The 19,344-nt window shown below is 43.4% G+C and overlaps 1 protein-coding gene across 3 annotated transcripts in view; it reads right to left on the bottom strand.

The window, feature by feature from the left end:
* SPATA13 (spermatogenesis associated 13) overlaps nucleotides 1-19,344 on the bottom strand; it is a 351,835-nt gene that overhangs the window by 315,145 nt on the left and 17,346 nt on the right. Inside the window, exon 1 of one of the 3 annotated variants that reach the window (XM_087436296.1) lies at nucleotides 18,006-18,080. The exons of the other annotated variants lie outside the window; for them this stretch is intronic. The gene's annotated coding sequence lies outside the window, so the exon portion shown is untranslated. Of the gene's footprint in view, nucleotides 1-18,005; nucleotides 18,081-19,344 lie in introns of those variants that run through there. 3 annotated transcript variants of the gene reach the window in all.

Raw genomic sequence — 19,344 nt, 5'->3', positions numbered from 1 at the left:
AAATTAAGAATACCATCCCATTTACAATTGCAACAAAAAGAATAAAATACCTAGGAATAAACTTAACCAAAGAGGTGAAAGATCTGTACACCGAAAACTATAAAACATTTCTGAAAGAAATTGAAGAAGACACAAAGAAATGGAAAGATATTCTGTGCTCTTGGATTGGAAGAATTAACATAGTTAAGATGTCCATACTTCCTAAAGCCATCTATAGATTCAATGCAATCCCTATCAAAGTTCCAACAACATTTTTCACAGAAATAGAACAAAGAATCCTAAAATTTATATGGAACAACAAAAGACCCCGAATAGCTAAAGGAATCCTGAGAAAAAAGAACAAAGCTGGAGGTATCACACTCCCTGATTTCAAAATATACTACAAAGCTATAGTAACCAAAACAACATGGTACTGGCACAAAAACAGACACACAGATCAATGGAATAGAATCGAAAGCCCAGAAATAAACCCACACATCTATGGACAGCTAATCTTTGACAAAGGAGCCAAGAACATACAATGGGGAAAAGAAAGTCTCTTCAACAAATGGTGTTGGGAAAACTGGATAGCCGCATGCAAAAAAATGAAAGTAGACCCTTACCTTACACCATACACAAAAATTAACTCCAAATGGATTAAAGACTTGAATGTAAGACCTGAAACTGTGAAACTTCTAGAAGAAAACATAGACAGTACGCTCTTCGACATTGGTCTTAGCAACATCTTTTCAAACACCATGTCTGACCGGGCAAGAGAAACAATAGAAAAAATAAAAAAATGGGACTACATCAAACTAAAAAGCTTCTGCACAGCAAAGGAAACCATCAACACAACGAAAAGACAACCTAACAATTGGGAGAAGATATTTGCAAACCATACATCTGATAAGGGCTTAATCTCCAAAATATATAAAGAACTCATGCATCTCAACCACAAAAAAGCTACCAACCCAATTAAAAAATGGGCAAAAGACCTGAACAGACATTTCTCCAAAGAAGATATACAGATGGCCAACAGACACATGAAAAGATGTTCAAAATCACCAACTATCAGGGAAATGCAAATCAAAACTACAATGAGATATCACCTCATGCCCGTCAGAATGGCTATAATTAACAAGACAGGAAACAACATGTGTTGGAGAGGATGTGGAGAGAAGGGAACTCTCATACACTGCTGGTGGGAGTGCAAACTGGTGCAGCCACTATGGAAAACAGTATGGAGATTCCTCAAAAAATCAAGGTTAGAACTACCATATGATCCAGCTATTCCACTGCTGGGTATTTATCCAAAGAACTTGAAAACACCAATTTGTAAAGGTACATGCACCCCTGTGTTCATTGCAGCGTTATTCACAATAGCCAAGACTTGGAAGCAACCTAAGTGCCCATCAAGGGACGAATGGATAAAGAAGATGTGGTATATGTACACAATGGAATACTAGTCAGCCATAAGAAACAATGAAATCCAGCCATTTGTGACAACATGGATGGACATTGAGGGTATAATGCAAAGTGAAATAAGTCAGAGGGAGAAGGTCAAATACCGTATGATTTCCTTCATTAAGTAGTAGATAATAACAACAATAGACAAACACATAGGGACAGAGATTGGATTGGTGGTTACCAGAGGGGAAGGAGGGAGGGAGGAGGGTGAAAGGGATAATTCGGTACGTGTGTGGTGATGGGTTGTAATTAGTATTTTGGTGGTGAACATGATGTAATCTATGCAGAAATAGAAGTACAAGGATGTACACCTGAAATTTTTACAATGTTATAAACCAATGTTACTGCAATAAACAAAAAATTAAAAAAAAATAATAAAATAAATTGAAAGCAAATTGGCAAAGACAATTTATATGCTAGTGAAAGGTAGTAACATAAAAGAGAATGTAGATGCATTTTCAAAGGCGTATCAATTAGTTCCTTTGATTTATTCTCACATACAGTAGATTGTTATAATAATAGAGAAGACAAAATCAGGAGATGAGCTTTAAGCGGTCCTTGGGAATCTGATGGTGGGAAGGGGTTTATAGTCTGATTTGGGGGTCTCTAGGTGGGTGGCATTTTGTTATCTGAGTGCCCTTTTGCATTTTACTACTGGCTTTATCTCACAGTAGAATCTTTGGTAGTTTACACTGGAAATGTGACTGAACTAATTTGGGATGATAAATAATATGGAAAGTAAATTTTCAGCCCTGTGTAACCGAGTAGTCCTGGAATTAATTTAATCGATGCAGTGTTCTGATCCATTCCAGAGTCTCCCTGGGTGACATCTAGATTGCCTACTTCAGGTCCCATGAGGACACCTGAAGGTGATACTGACCCTAGGCTCTCAGGCTCTCTGTAATAGAAACTGACAAGAGGCCCAACCAAAGTCTCAGACAAGGTTCTACTGAGGCTTATGCTCGGGCACAACGAAGACAGCAGAGGATAAGTGGCTCTCTGGCTGGCTCCCGGAAGGCAGTCATCTTGAGTCTTTCATGGGGTGAGTGGAGTGGACTGGAGTCACGGTTCTCTTCCTCCGGAGGCCTTCAGCTTCCCTCTTTCTGGTGGTGGTGTCTTCAAATGCCCCATCGGGGTTGAGCTCTCTGCGCCCGCCCAGCAGGTCCAACACGGCGCTGTTGCTCACTACCGCCGCCCAGGAAGGTCGTCTCGAGGCTTCGTGCGCAGGCGGGAGTCAGGGCGACTGCTTGGCGAAAGGTTTGTGGCTGGAAGGTTGCTTATCTTGACTCCTGAAATAGCTGGGCTGGGAGGTGCCGAACCTGGCGGTTAAGGGTAAGGGGCAGAGTCCCGTCCCTATTCCGCCTCAAAGGACCACCTTCAGGAGGCGGGAGACCCATCTTCACTGACTGTTCATCTTCTCCCCTGAGGCGAGCACCTCACCCCTGGACGGCCAATGAGTTAAGAAAACAAAAATCTGGAGAACTATGTAGCCTGAAAATAAATGATCCACAGCAGAGGCTTCCATATCGCATGAATCTCAAATATATGGGTGTCAATCCAACCTAAATTGGATCAATTTGACAAGAAGCAAGGATATTTGCCTGTTAGAAACTTGTAAACATTGATATAAGGGGTTTCTATTCAAAGTGCTTGTATAGACTGTTAGTACAAGGAGTCGCTATTTCACTCCTATTTAGTTATGACTGCAAAGCAGTATTTTGTGTATCTGTTTTTTAATTTCATTGTTCTAATAATTCATCTTTCTCTCTGTGATTTACAAAATATTGGTTCATGATGCTTTGGAGATTTTTTAAAAGCAGTCCTTTACCAAGACAGAGAAGTTCTGCCCTGGATGGGATGACTCTGGAGCATGCCTGGGAGGAACCCAGGTCCCTGAGAAGTAGACCAGAACTCCAGACTGCTCAGCAGGAACTATGAAAGGAGACAAAAGTAGATTTCTGTATTTGAGAAACAATAGTAATATAGCTTGTTTGTGTGTATGTATATTTGCAGTAAATGTACAGAATGATTGTGGAGAGAGTGGGGAGGGAGGAGCGTGTGATTGGGAAGGGGCTTTAACTATATTGGTTCTTTTTTATGGGTATGGTATCGCAGATGTGTATTGCGTATTTTTCACATTTTCTTGAATGTCTCTAATATTGTATTAAATTTATAAATTAAATTAAATATAGAAAAATAAGGTATTTTAAGATACCATTAATATAATGAATAACAGTTGATGTACAATGTAAAATAAAATTTTTTGCAAGTATTTTGCAAAAAAACCTGGACTGATTTCCAACATTTATATTGTTAATAATTTATATTTTGCTTTAATCCAAAATTGCTTGAAATGCATTAAACACAAGTAAACCTGTGCTAGAGTACCATCAATACAGAATGTAAAGAGCTGATTACATAAGGAAGAGTCTAAACTCAACTAGTATTTTTTTGTGTGTGAGGAAGATCAGCCCTGAGCTAATATCCATGCCAATCCTCCCTTTTTTTTGCTGAGGAAGATTGGCCCTGTGCTAACATCCATGCCCATCTTCCTCCACTTTATATGGGACACCGCCACAGCATGGCCTGACAAGCAGTGCATTTGTGTGCACCAGGGATCCGAACCCCAGGCCACCAGCAGCGGAGCGCGTGCACTTAACCGCTACGCCAGGGGGCCGGCCCCTCAACTAGTATTTTTTTAATTCTCGGTTTTCTCAGAAGCTAGTTGTTGTCATCAAAGTCCCTTCATGCCTCCCTGGAATACATTTAGCTGATATGTAGCACGGCAGCTACTCAATTCAGGTTCTTCACGAAGATCCGCACGATGCTGTCTTTTCCATGAGTGCCTCACTCATTATTTGAGCTGTCAATCTTTTTTAGCCTAATTTACCAAAACTTCTCTTGTAAACCTGCTGTTATCTCAAGGCCCAGCAATGACATTGTTACTGGTGTCAGAGAAGCAATGCTGAGCTTGAGATTTCTGCTGCTGAAACATCAAAACAAATTAATTCAATCCTTTCTCTGAGTTATTTGATATAGGTACCCCCCTCTGGATCTATATATGTATATCTAAGTCCAGGTGCGCACGCGCACACACACGTGCGCCCACACACACACAATCTGCATTTATAGGCCAGTGCGGGGAAAACGCTGTAAACAGAAGGGTACAGAACCAGACAACAGGACTCCAGATAACTGTGCAAATGCTGCAGTTCTGAAGACGAACCAGTGGCCTCAGGGAGCTAGATGCACCCACACACCCCTGGCCTGAGTTCCCAGGGAGATTCCACAGAAGAAGAAAGGACAGCGATTTTCTCTATTCACTCCCTCATTCAGACAGAGAAAAATATTAGCTGTACCACTCCTGGGAACATCAGAAACAAAGGTTCCAAAAGGGGCCCGATTCCTAAAGGGCCCGGCAGATGACTTTAATCCTATACTGATACTGTATACAATGATTTACTGGGAAGACGGGGAGGTGTGGGATCCCAAGGACACGGCTGAAGAATGAGGGAAGCAGAGCAGCATGAGGCAGGAAACGTCATCCGAGAGCCCAGCCAGTGCCTCGCCAGCAGATGGGCTCAGGTGTGCCTAGGTACTGAGTCCCTCCCCGAGGAGCCAGACAAAGCATGGGGCCGTCTTCTCCCATGGAGACTCGGGGGAATCAGGGAACTGGAAACTTCTCTGGCTTCTAAGTCTTGCAGTCAAGTCAGTCCCACAGGGAGGACTGAAGGATCCCACAGGCCAACACAACCACCCCTTCTGTCCACGCCTCCAGGCACTGAGGCCAATCTTGTGTCTTCTGAAGCCCAGGATGTTGTCCTACAAAACCCATCGCCAGCTCCACTCCTCCCTCCTCCCAAACGTGTTAACTCTTCCTCCCTCTATGGAATACATTTATCTACGAATGGAGTTCATTTGTTTAGACACCAGTCTTGTTTATGACTGAGAATACCCTGAGAAGACACTTTTTCATTCAGCCCTGTGACTGCAAGTCTAACACAGAGGTGGATATGTACTTGTCATTCAGTATCTTTTCACCCAACACATTTTTGAAAGCCTTTTATATCACAGACCTGGTGCTAGGTGAGCTATTGAATGGAGGACGGATAAATAACTGAGATTAATCTTAGACCTCTTCTACAACTACCTCATGTTCCGGAGGAGGAAAACTATAATACTGCTTTTTTGAAGCTCATGCCTCAAACATGCACCTGACCCTGTCTTTGCCATTGCACTTTCCCGACCACCTGGCACCTGGCTCACAGTCTACCCCTCCATCTCTGGTCCCACCATCACCTCGGGCGAGTTCAATGTCTATATGAATGACTCCTGGCCTCTCAGTCCCTCCTCTCCTCACCTCCTGTTGTCTTTTCCTTTATCCCACCATCCTTTCTACAGTCACACCCTGGGCCTCATCTTCTCCCCAAATCCATGTCCAGATCTCTAGAGGAAGCATCTCGTGGCCTCTCCCCACAGCTTGTTTGTATAGTTATCACCACTGCTCCTCGACCCCCCTGGAGGTGCTCTCTTACTAACTCCTTTACTTTCTCCAATCTGTCAGTCCCCTCCTTTCTCCCTTTTCCTCCTTATCAATGGGCCATCATCTAAATAACATCCACGCCAATATCCTAACCTCCTCACCCCTCCATCTTCCCATCATACTCACCTGGATGAATTCAACTCCCTACTCTATCTGCTGCTGGCTCCCCTAGCGAGCATCACAGTCAGGAGAGAAGAGATGACTCACGATCATCAACCTCAACGAGGACATCACCCTGTCCTTCAGTCCTACTACATTTCTCTGGTTAACTCCTTCTCCCACTTTCTATGGTGACCACTTCACACTTTCTTCACTCTCCTCAAACTTCCAGCCACCACGGCTCTACCCCCACAACCTCGCCTCACTCAAGTAGATGGCCTCACTTCCTACTTCTCAGAGAAAATAGAAGTCATCAGACAGGAAGTCCATTAAAGTCCCCAGCCATAGCCATAAACCTATTTATATCTGCGTGTCTCCTTTCTCCCTTAGCCTACTGTTAGAGCAGCGGAGCCATCCCTGCTTGTTTCAAAGCCATTCACCCTCTCATCCTTCCATCTCCTCAGCAGGCTTACACTATTATTTCTCCCTCTTTGTTCTTGTATATTTGACTACTTCCTCTCAACTTTGACCTTCCCATCAGCATCTAAACGGACTAAAATCCCTCCCGTTTTTAAAGAGCCCTCCCTCTCTGAACCCCACCTGCCTCTCTGGCTACCGCCCTACCCCATTCCTCCCTCAACAGTTAAAGGAGACACAGAGCATGATTCCATTCCTTCTCCTCTGACTCCTTCTTCAGCTGGCTTCCTCTATCATTCCCGAAACAGCTCCCACGAAAGGACCGATGATGGCCGCACTGTGAAATTCAATGACATATTTTAGTCCTCCAATTACTTCAGAATACTTGAACTTTCTGCAGCATTTGAAACTATTGATCACCCCTCCTTCATAAAACCTCCCTTCTTTTGAATTCTGGGATGCCATGCTCATTTGTTTTCCTCTCTGACAACACCCCTCCCTCTCCAGGTTCCTCTCCTCTGATTGGCCGTCACCTGATGCGGTTCTTCAAGGCTTGGTCCTGGACCCTCTCCTGTTCTCACTCCACACTCTCTCCCTAGGTGAATTCGCCCAGGCTCACAGCTGCATTACCATCTGCTGTGGCTTGAATTGTGTCACCCACAAAGATGCAGAAGTCCTAACCCTCAGTACCTGAGAATGCGACCTTATTTGGAAATAGAGTCTTTGCAGGTGATAAAATTAAGATGAGGTCATTAGGGTGAGCCCTAATCCAGTATGACTGTGTCCTTATGAAAAGGGGAAATTTGGACGCAGAGACACACATGCAGAGGGAAGATGATGTGAAGACACAGGGAGAAGATGGTCATCTACAAGCCAAGGGGAGAGGCCTGGAACGGATTCTCCCTCACAGCCCTCAGAAGGAACCGGCCCTACGGACTCTGTGACCTCAGACTTCTATCTTCCAGAACTGCCAAAGAGTTAGTTTCTGTTGTTTAAGCCACTCAGTTTGTGGTACTTTGTTACAGAAACCATAGGAAGCTAATACACCATCTAGTCCCAAATTTGTCTCTCTAACCTAGAGCTCTCTTCCAAGCTACAGATCCATAATTTTAACTGGTTACTTGACACCTTCAAATGGATGTCAAAAAGATACTACAAATCTAACATTTCCAAAACCTAACTCGGTTCTTTTACATCCTCTGCCACCAAACTTGACAAAATAAAAGAAAAGAAAACAAAATGAAATCCAAGGTTTCCTCTCTCAGTAAATCACATTCCCACACACCAGAAACATGGTGGTAATTCTTAGCACCTCTGACTCTGTCCACACCGCCCATATCCTAGCCAAATCCAAGTCCTTGGAAAGTCCTCTGGAATCGTCCACTGCCATATCCTAACTGTCCTGACAACCACGTGATAAAGACGGCACCGTTTCCTGCCTGGAGGAGAGAGATCAAGGCGACCACTTAGCAACCTGGTAGCAGTGCCGCCGTGCTCCAATTCTGTTACGCTCCGGTCATCCGCTTCCCTCTCCCTCCTGTACCACAGTTCAGCCACACGGCCTTTCATTTCCTTAAACACAACAAAACCCTCTCCCCTCACAGGGATGTTGCACATGCTTACCTAGAATCTGCTCCAGGCCTTTCTATCCCCTGGTTTCACATCCCTAGGTCCTTTGTATGATTTAGTTCTCGGCTCAACTGCCACATTCCAGGTCTTCCTGGCCCATGCTGTCTAGAAGTGCTCCTCCCCAAGCAGTTGTCTCTCTCAGCCCTATTCATGCCCTTCATAGATGTGATCACATTAGCAAACATTGTGTGCACGGTATGCATTGGTTTGTGGTCTGTCTCCCCCCAAGAGTAAGTTTGAGAAGGCAAGGCGGCATCTGCCGTGTCCATCATCCCCTGTGTAGTGTCCGGGGGTGCTCTACACTCCACACCTGCCTGGCTTTGGAGCCTCATCTCCACCACACTGTCTCTCATTCGGTTCTGCACATCTAGCATGTTCTCCTTCATCACAGGCCTCCCCTTTGCCATCTGTATTTGCCTGCTTAACCTCCTACTCACGCCTCAGATGCTCTAACACCTGCTGCTTCCTCAGTGAAGGCTTCTTGACCCTTAGACCAGGTCAGGCCCCTCTTGTACCCTCTCCTGGCACAATGTCCTTCTCCTTTATAGCACTACCAGAGCTGAAATTTTATATTGATCAATGTCCAACTCTCTCACTAGACTAAAACCCATCAAGGCAAGAATCATAACCAGTTTTGATCATCACTGTATTCCAGTGCCTAGTACAGCATTGACACATCACTGCTTACAAATATATTTGTTCAGGGGCTGGCCCTGTGGCATAGTGGTTAAGTTTGTGCATTCCACTTCAGCAGCCTGGGGTTTGCAGATTGGGATCCCGAGCACGGACCTACATACGGCTTGTCAAGCCATACTGTGGCGGGTGTCCCACAAATAAAGTAGAGGAAGATGGGCAAGGATGTTAGCCCAGGGCCAGTCTTCCTCAGCAAAAAGAGGAGGATTGGCAACAGCTGTTAGCTCAGGGCTAGTCTTCCTCACACACACACATTTTTTCATTATTCAATGAAAAAATGAAGTGATTTGCCCAAAGTTACACAGCTTATTAGAGGCTATCTGGGACTGCAATCTAAGTTTCCTAACTTACCGTCTTGTGTGTGTGTGTATGCAAAATATACTATATATTAAAAATGTATAAAATACATATGTACAATTTAAAGAAAAAACAAAAGGAATACATGTGTCTGCGCAGGTTCAGCAATACAACATCACTGTTATCTTAGAGGCTTCTTGTAGGCCTCTCCCCCACACCATCCCTCTTCCCATTCCCGGAGGCAACTAGCATCCAAAATCTTGTATTAACTATGCTCTTGCTTTTTGTTGTGAGGATGTCTCTGTAAATAATATATTATTTAACTGAGCATGATTTAACTTTATATAAATGCAACCACATTGTGTATATTCTTCTGTGAATTGCTGTTTTGTTGTGGTCTAACATTACACTTTTGTGGTTGGTTCATATTAATGCATGTGGTTGGAGGTCATTTTCACTGCTGCACAGTTATTCCATTTTATGATTATACCACAATTTCTCTATTCCTTTGACTGCTTGTAGACTTTTGTGGTGTTTCCATTTCGTGGCCATTATGAACAATAATGCCATGAACATCCCTCCACCTGTCTCCTGGTACGTGTGTGTGTTTTTCTGGAGTATGTACCTAGAGTGTAATTGCTGGACCTGCGGAATTCACAGGTGTAACAGACATCACTTTTCTGACACCTCAGATCTTCTCAGCCTCACCTATCTCCGGGAAACTTGGCTACGAATTCCACCCTGCCTGTCCCTGCAGCAATCAACTTGGTGAGTTTTGCTCAGCTGCCACCAGTGGAGTCAAATTTATGCAGTTTCTGCCTTGGCTACCAGCTCCTGACTTCTTCCTCACTTCGGACTCAGATGAAGTGTCATGACACTGGCCACAGGCTCTACCTTTCCAGCTGTTGGATGGGCCAGATGTAACCTGAAAGTATAAGGAAGTCAATCCCAATGGGGTAAGCTTGGATCAATGGGGGGCAGGAGGTGAGAGAGAACCAGCAGGCAAATCTACTCTCCATCTCCCCCTCAGAGTGACACAACAGGTCCCTCAGAAATGCATCTCCCCTCACCTCCCTCTTCCTTCTCCTTCATGCCTACTTCCTGGCACTGTGCTCCCCAATAAAGTGTGAGCAAAGAAGCTTTGCCCCAGGCTCTCTTTTCTAAGGAATCTAGCCTAAGACTCCAGATAATGCCAAGTTCCTGACCATTGTGGTTGCACAAATTTTCGACTTCCACCAGCAGTGGAGGAAAGCTCAGTTGTTCTACATTCTCTTCAACACTCGGTATTACCCAACTTTGAAATTTCCTGCCAATCTGGGGAGTGTGAGATGCCATCTTTTCGTGGTTTTAATGTTGGTGATTACTAATGAGGGTGAGCATCTTTTTTTATGTTTATAGACTGACTCATTGTTGAATATACTCTACTACACTGCACTGTCTGTCTTTCAAGTTTGGCAAATTGACCATCTAGTGTTGTTACAAGCCGGATATTCAGCCTGGGAATATTAACAATAGAGCTGCTTTGGATTTGCTTTGCATAAATATCTAAGTAGAGGAAAGTCTGCTATTAAAAGCAAAAAGGGAGATTTCTGATTCTGGAAAAAAAATCGAGTAAGAGGAACCAGATTTACCCTTTCACCTAAAAAACTACTAAAAACAACCTCAGTATATGAAACAAGAGTTTTCAAACATTAGTTGTCAGGCAACATGTGACAGTGATCCCTGACATATGAGAAACAAGCGAGGTGAGCTCTCTGACTGCCCAGCGAGCACTGAAGCACAAGGAGGAGTCCAGACCAGAGCCTGGAGCTCTCCCTTACTTGAGACGGAGTTGGGATTTCGGGAGGAACGTAGTTTGTGCACTTAAAACTACAAGATGCTGCCAAAACAAAATAAAATGAGAGATAAACTGTGTTACGGGATTGGAAGATTCAATATGGTTAATATGCCACACTTCCCCAAATTGATCTACACATTCTCTACAATACTAATCAAAATCCCAAAAGTCTTTTTTTGGTAGAAATTGAGAAGCTGTTTCTAAAATACATAGAAACGCAAAGAACCTAGAATAGCCAAAACCACTTTGAAGAAAAAGATGGAGGGCCTACAGTACCTGAATTTCAGACACAGAGCTACCTTTATCAAGATGGTCTGGCATTGGTGAAAAAATGGAAAATTGATCACTGAACAAAATAAAGAGTCTAGAAATAGACTGACACATGTATGGTCAATTGATTTTCGACAAAAACACAAAGGCAGTTCAGTGGGAAAAGTATGGTCTTTTTAACAAATGGTGCTAAAACAAGTAGAAGCACAGATGCAAAAAAATAAACCTGATTCATAGCCCATGTCAGATACAAACATTAATTCAAAGTGGATCATAGACCTAAATATAAAATCTAGATATATAAAACTTCTATAAGAACACACAGGAGAAAATCTTTGTGACCTTGGCTTAAGCAAAGATTTCATAGATACAACACCAAAAAGCACAATCCATAAAAGAAAAAAATTGATAAACTGGACTTCATCAAAATTAAGAATTTCTGCTTTTTGAAAGAGACTCTAAAGAGAATGAAAACATAAGCCACAGGCTGGGAGAAAATGTTTGCAAATCACATATCTGATACAGGGCTTTTGTCCAGAATATATAAAGAACTCTCAAATGCAATAATATGAAAACAAACAATTCGATAAAAAATAGGCAAAAGATTTGGATAGATGTTTCATGAAAGAAGATATACAGATGGCAAATTAGCACATAAAAAATGCTCAATGTCATTAGTCATTAAAGAAATGCAAATTAAAACTTCTCTAAGATACCAGCACACACCTATTAGAATTGCTAGAATGAAAAAACTCATCACATCAAGTGTTATTGAGAATGTAGAGTAACTGAAACTCTCATTCACTGCTGGTGGGAATGTAAAATAGTACAATGACTTTAGAAAACAGTTTGGCAGTTTCTTTAAAAGTTAAACATATTTACCACATGACTCAGTCATTCCATTAGCAGGTATTAACCCAGGAGGAAAGAAAGCATGTATCCACGCAAAGACTTGTATATGAATGCTCATAGCGGCTTTACTTGTAATAGCCCAAACTGGAAACAACCAAAATATTATTCACTCGTGACTGGATAAATCGTGGAATACTACCAAGCAAGAAAAAGGCACAAGCCAGTGACACAGTCAATGACAGGGATGACTCTCAAAATAATAATGTTGAGGGAAAGAAGTCAGACAAAAAAAAGGAGCTCATGCTGTATGATTCTTTTTATATAAAACTTTAGAAAATGTGGACTAATTTATAGTGATAGGCAGCAGATCAATGTTTGCCTGGGAATGGGGGTATGAGGGAGGGAGGGATTACAAAGTGGCATGAGGACACTTTTGGTGGTGATGGCTATGGTCATTATTTTGATTGTGGTGGTTGTTACTTACGTGAAAACTCATCACACTGTACACTTTAAATATGTGCAATTTATTGTATGTCCATTATACCTTAGAAAGTTAAAAAAAAGCAAATTTAAAACAAAAATGGAGACCATTTCCACTCATAATATATTTAGTTTAAACTTATGGTTGTTTAAACAGGAAAAAAAATAATTATTTTTAAGAGCCCAGATTTTTCTATTAATCACAAGTGATCCTCACAAGAGTGATTAGAAACCCAGAATGAATATGGGTTATTCCATTATTCACTGTTCTTAAGAGGAATGGAGCTCTGGAAACAGCAAAGACTCTCTGAGCCGCATTTTCCTGCCCACAAAATGAGAATAACAACACCTACCTGCAGGTTTATCTGGGTGGGCCCAGTGTGGTCACAAGGGTTCTCGTAAAGGAAAGAGGGAGGCAAAAGAGTCGGAGAAGGAGATGTGACAATGGAACCAGAGGTCCCAGTGACGTGATTTTCTGGCTTTGAAGATAGAGGAAGGGGCCATGAGCCAAGGAATGCAGGCGGCCTCCAGAAGCTGGAAAAGGCAAGGAAATGGATTCTCTCCTAGGGCCTCCAGAGGAATGCAACCCTGCCAATCCCTTGAATTTAGCTCTGTGAAACCCATTTCAGACTTCTGCCCCCCAGAACTGTAAGATAAATTTGTGTTATTCTAAGCCATTAAGTTTGTGGCAACTTATTACAGGAGCAAGAAGAAACTAATACATAACCTATCCATAAACGCTTCATTTCCTCAAAGACCACCATTAAGGGTCTGTTCTCTTCCAGAGTGAATATCCCAATTCCTATGCATCTCACAGGTACCACACCAATCTGTTCAGCTTTGTAGCTCTCCACTTAACCTGCTCTCCAAACACGTCCTTCTTTATAAACGAAGCTCAGCTATGGACAGAGCATGTGCTATTAGGGGTCTGACCAGTACTGGGAATAACAGATCACCTCTTCCTCCGTCCAATTCAAGGCAGTCCCATCCTTCAGGAATTCTCATTACCAGAAGGATAAACACTTCAGTTTTTCCTCTTGGGAAGGCTGCTAATTTGAATTTCTATGTCCTTCTCAGCATCCTCTACTCTTTTCAAAGACTTAAGTCCTTTGCTCTCAGCTGCAAATTAATACACTAATTAACACCATCTTCTTCATTTCCCAGCCTTTCACCATCTATATCGTTTTCTCAGAAGTTTTTGGTAAGAAGAATCAGAACTGTCTAGATCACAGGATATGGTTGATTATAAATATGAAAATGCATATCAGATAAAGATGGAAATAATGAAGCTGGGTACCAGAGGGGTACTGTAGATATTAAACTAATTTACTGTTTTTCCTGTTTAACTTGAGGGGTGACCCAGGGCTCTCGAGAATTTGTGAGCTTGTTTTGCAGGAGAAAGAGAAAGCCTTCAGGGAGGTTGTGATCACCGAATGGCCTGGCCGGCCCTCAGCAGCCATTGGAGTACACAAGTCAGATTGCCCAGGGGCTTATCAGGAGTGACCCCTTTGCTTTCCTGAAGCCCCTCCTGCCAAGCCCCTTAGCTCTGTAAACACCCCCTGCTTTCTGTTCTTGGGGGGGCGGATTTGAGCCAATGCAGGCTCCCCCCTACTCGTTTTGGCCAATCCAAATAAATCTTTCTCCATCTCCAACACCGATGTCTCAGAGTTTGGCTTCCTGTGCATCAGGCACATGAATTTTAGATTAAGAGGTTTGGTATCAATTTCATCATATATTTACTACAAACGGAAAACCTCAGTCGGCCTCAAGATTGCATCTGTTTTGGGTTAAAACTGTAGTCTTCTTTTAAGGCCACCTGCCAAAGCTGGCTGCTCTAATTTGCTCCCCATCTGGGTGGATTCATTTCAATTTATCAGTATAATCAATGTTCTAAAAATAAGTTAGAAGTAATAACACGTTTAAAAACCAAGACCCAGTGGTGTTGATGTTAATGTCAAACCGAGTTAAACAGGATTCATCAAAAGACAACACTGAACCCTACTTGGATTTGATCAGACCAAACTGGAAAAACACAATAATCTTTGACTTATATGTGTTCAAAGATCACACCTTCCTTTGTCTTCTAGGGATAAAATCAGAAGATCAGCTATGCATGATAAATCATTTTAACACATGATTTTTTTGTAGTTTTCCAAAAAAACAAGTGAAAGATTGCTATGTACCTTCAGGATCCTAAGACCACCAAAGTTTCTCAACGTTGGCACTATTGACATTTTGGACAACAGAATTCTTTGTTTGGGGGCTGTCCTGTACGTTGTGGGATGTTTAGCAGCATCCCTGGCCTCTACCCACCAGAGGCCAGAAGCATCCTCTCACACACAATCACGACAATCAAAAACATCGACAGACCTTGCAGAATGTCCCCTGGGAGCAAAATCACCCCCAATTGAGAACACTAAGCTAAACTAGTTCAGTAACAATCACCTGTTTAGTAATGGTTAAAGTAAATACCTTGTAACAGTACCCGATGTGACTGTCACTTTCAATTGGCCTTAAAGGCCTAAAATGGAGGGCTTGGTTACAAGCCATTTTCTCCACAACTCGAGGAGCTATGGGAGAAAATCTATTGTCTGTTGACTATTACAATTCTACTCTTCTTTTTCCAAAAATTAGTACTATTGATTCCTTCACACTCAGAGACACCAATTTTGCAAAGGCAGTAAGAAAAACAAAGAACAAACCACTCTATGCTCATTTTGCCCTCTTCTCATTGTCATTGCTCACTGAAGAACAGGAAACTTCAACATTTCCCACCAGCAGTCATTAAAGACAGGCTCCCAATTATGGATGAGGGGGACCTCTCCACCACTTAGCTGTAGAGGATCACAGGGTCACAGCTAAGGGATGCCCTCAGAACAAGGCCGGCCAATCCGACATGTGCATCTCCTCTACCTCTTCTCTGTCTTTATTCTGATAGAAAGTTGTGCCTTTATTAAGGAAGACTGCATCACTCTCCAGCCTTCATCCTAATCCTGCTCTCTGGAGCCATGGCAGGATACGTCTAACTCCTCTTCTAAACAGCAGCTCTTTGAGAAGTTGATGTTCCATTAATGCAACATCAAGATATGTTTCAAATTCTCAACAACCTCATGACATAAGCCCACATAGGACATTGTCAGCTATAGTTTTGCCATAAGTTTGGGCAAAGGTGATTTGTGGACCAGTACTAAGGTTTTAAGCCCCTAAGTCTTTCATAGTAGTATTTCCATTAGAGAATTTTTCCAAGTTGGAATTTAAAGTGCCAGGAATACATCTCCTTTACCCCAAAACTGCAGTAGCCTGCCCCGAATCCACAAGAATGGGCTCTGACTTCAAAGCTTGGCAGTCACTTCATAATTGAGAAAAAGGACATTTCGTTGTAACTGCTTGTTACTCGTCAAAAACAAAAAGATGGAAGAAGTGTGTCACATACTTACTGCTTCCCATTCTTCAGGGAAGCCTTGCTCACCCCCAAATGGTGGTGCCTTGAACAGAAGAAGTGAATTAATTTCCTAGCTAAATCTGTTGTTCAAATATTTAACGACTTCACCCTCAAGCTGTATAAACACTGACCGCTGTGGGTAGGGCTGGTTTGCATCGGGATGAGGGGGTTCTATGGGAGAGCACCTAGAGACACCCTCCAAAAGTAATCCCAGCTGGTTTCTTTCCCTCTTGCCAAAAGATGGGCTTTTCTAGGTAAATTCTTATTTATCTTAGCCTTGTGGTTTGAATCTGTGGACCAAGAATGTAACACAGGGAGTCTGTGGGGAGGGGTGAGGGTTGGGGATGATAAATGCATATCCTATCGGTTCCCTGGCTGAGAACGTCATCGACAGAATCTGGCATCAAGCATTTGGCATCTGTGAAACACTGTCAGCCTTCTGGAGAGGTGGGGTTATCTCTTATTTGCAGATAGGCGTTATTGCCATAAATTGCTGACAAAGGCAATATATCTGATTCTATGTGTAACTATGTATTCTATTGTTAGAAATAACAACATTTTAATACAACTTACACCAGTCACAGACTAGTTAGTAGCGGATCAACTAAAACCATTAATAAAAATGGTAGTGGTCCGTATAAAACCGCTGCCTAGGTCTGCAGATGTTGCTGAACTGACCCCGGAATGCTCTGTCCTTCTAGGCAGGGCAATAAGCTGTGATTCTGCAGGTACAAAGTGTCAGGCTTAGGATTCCGAGCTGCCACGGTGGGCCACGCTTGGGGGATACTATGTTCCCAACCCTTCCACGGAGCTGGCTCATTTCACCTTCTGTGAGGCAACTCAGGTCACCGACTGTTTTAAACCATATCTTTTCTAGTGCTTCCACTCTTTTCTGAAAGCACAGGTGCCAACACCATTATATGTCGTCAGTAGAGGGGTTGGGTAAAAGCAAGACACCCTACTTAGAAATAGGACCAGACGAAGATGCCCTTTGAGAACTGCACTGCAAAAATTAACACAGACTGGTTCAGAACAGAGAAAACCAAAGTCGCCTTAAATATATGACAAACTTCCAGACCTGCAGAACGGAATACACCTAAGCAAAGACATCAATTAATGTATACAATAAAGAACCAGTCAAAGAAAGGGGTACTGGTCAGCAGTGGAAGCATGGCAAGAACGCAACCCTGGAAGAAGGCGGATATCCGTGCGAGGGAGGGCCACGTGCCAAACGTCCGCTTTCCCAGTGTGAGGACACGACACATGTGAATCACAGTAACTGACATTACCGAGCACTAGTAGGCGACAACTAATCACTGCTCTAAACACTTCTCATGTGTTAATTCAATTTTCTCAGCAAGTCTGGAGAGTGGGTTCTGATATTAATCATCGCCATTCTGCAGATGAGTAACCCGAGGCACCAGCTTCTCGGCCCCTTTCTCCCGGCTGCAGCCTCACAGAGCGATCTTCCGAGTATGGAACGGGTTCTAATCCCTACTTCAGGCAGCCGTCAGGTAGGAGGGCCGTGGGGCGGCTTTGAGCCTAGTCCTCTGGGTGCCTGTCCCTCAGACGGCGACTAGTCCTTAGCACTCCGGTTCTTCCTCAGTCCCATGTGCTCGGCTAATCTGAGTCCACACCTGAGACAGGAGTCACCTTCCTGGTGCTGACAAACCATGTTCCTGACACTGACAATGCTAGAATTTGCACCAATTGTTCTTAACCCCAACCACTTGGAGAGCTTTAAAAAATACCAATTAGATCAGAATCTCTAATTGAGGGACCCAAGCATCAGTATGTTTTTAAAGCTCCCCACGTGGTTCAATAGGCAGCCAGGATCGAGAACCCTGCCTAAGCCTGAGGTTACTCTGCCAAGAGGCCCATCGGGGGCCTAGCCAGCTGTCATAGTCAGGGTTCTCCAGAGAAACAGAACCAACAAGAGAGTATATAACAGGACAGAGAGAGAGATGAATCTTCTATAAGGAATTGGCCCACGTGATTACATGATTATGGAGGCTGACGAGTCCCGAGATATGCAGGATGAGTCGGCAGCTGGAAGCCCAAAAAAGCTGATGGTGGAGGTTCCAGTCAAAGCTGAAGGCGAGAGAAGACCGAGGTCCCAGCTAGAAGACAGTCAGGCAGAGAGCTAATTCTCCCTTCCTCCGCATTTTTGTTCTATTCAGGCCTTCAGTGGATTGGACGGAGCCCACCCACACTGGGGAGGGCCATCTGCTTTACTCAGTCCACCTATTCAAATGTTAATCTCATCTAGAAACACCCTCACAGACACACCCACGATAATGTTTAACCAAGTATCTAGGTACCCTGTGGCCCAGGCAAGTTGACATGTAAAATTAACCATCACACCAGCCTTGCCCAGACAATATCTTCCTGTCTCAGGGTGTTTTTCCTTTGAAATGTCTGTACTGTACCCATAAGGTGTCTGCACATTAAACCCTAAAAGGCTATGTTGTCATCTCTACTTCTAGGGCATTGACTGTCAAGATAAATGGTCTCCACATCTTTTTGATTACACGTCCGTGTAAGGAAATTTTTTAAAATTCTGTACGTCCCTATACACATTTAATTATTAATTTATAAATTATATCAAGGTTCTATTGGATGAGAATATATTCTGATATACACACACATACACACACACACACATTCTGAAACATTCTGCCCACCCCAAATGCAGTACCCCCACCACTTTGGAGATTATAGGTATAGATACTGCGTTTGTCTCTTTGATGACAGGGATTTGTATTGTTCATTCTCTTTTTTAAGAGAAATGGTATCTCTCCAGCTAGACTTACTGGTGAGTGCTTAAGCTTCTTTGTGGGGCCAGAGCATATTAGAGTGCCCGGAGCATATGGGGGAAAACAGTTAGGACAGGAACTGGCATGCTGGTCCTGACGGAAATTCGCCTGCAGCACTATAGACAAGCAACAGGAGCCCACACTCACCTAGCTCTTGTCATGGGCTAGGTGCTGTTGGAAGCACTTTTCCTACACATGGCAGAGAATTCTAGCAGTCACCTAACTCAGGCACACCAGGCGTGTCTCCCAGCACTCGGTCACCAATGTGGCCGTGCCCCCGAGGTCTAGCCAATGGAGTGTGAACTGCAGAGGAGTGTGTGCCACGAAGCTCATGAATCTTAGGCTGCAGGGCGCCTTCCAAGCCTTGCGAGCGGCTGTAGCAATCCAGTCACAGGGGACTGTATTCTTTTTCTTAGAGAGCTTCCCCCAGATTGTGTTCTCCTCAGGCCTCACCACACCTGGAACAACCCCACTGGAACGACCCCGCCAACACCCTTCCCTGGTATGTGGGTGGGGTGTCAAG

This window comes from Ceratotherium simum, chromosome 10 (assembly GCF_057802395.1).
Source record: "Ceratotherium simum simum isolate JZ-2026a chromosome 10, ASM5780239v1, whole genome shotgun sequence".
Lineage (NCBI taxonomy): Eukaryota > Metazoa > Chordata > Mammalia > Perissodactyla > Rhinocerotidae > Ceratotherium > Ceratotherium simum.
Note: the sequence above shows the minus strand (reverse complement) of the source record. Positions and strands in the feature narration are given on the sequence as shown.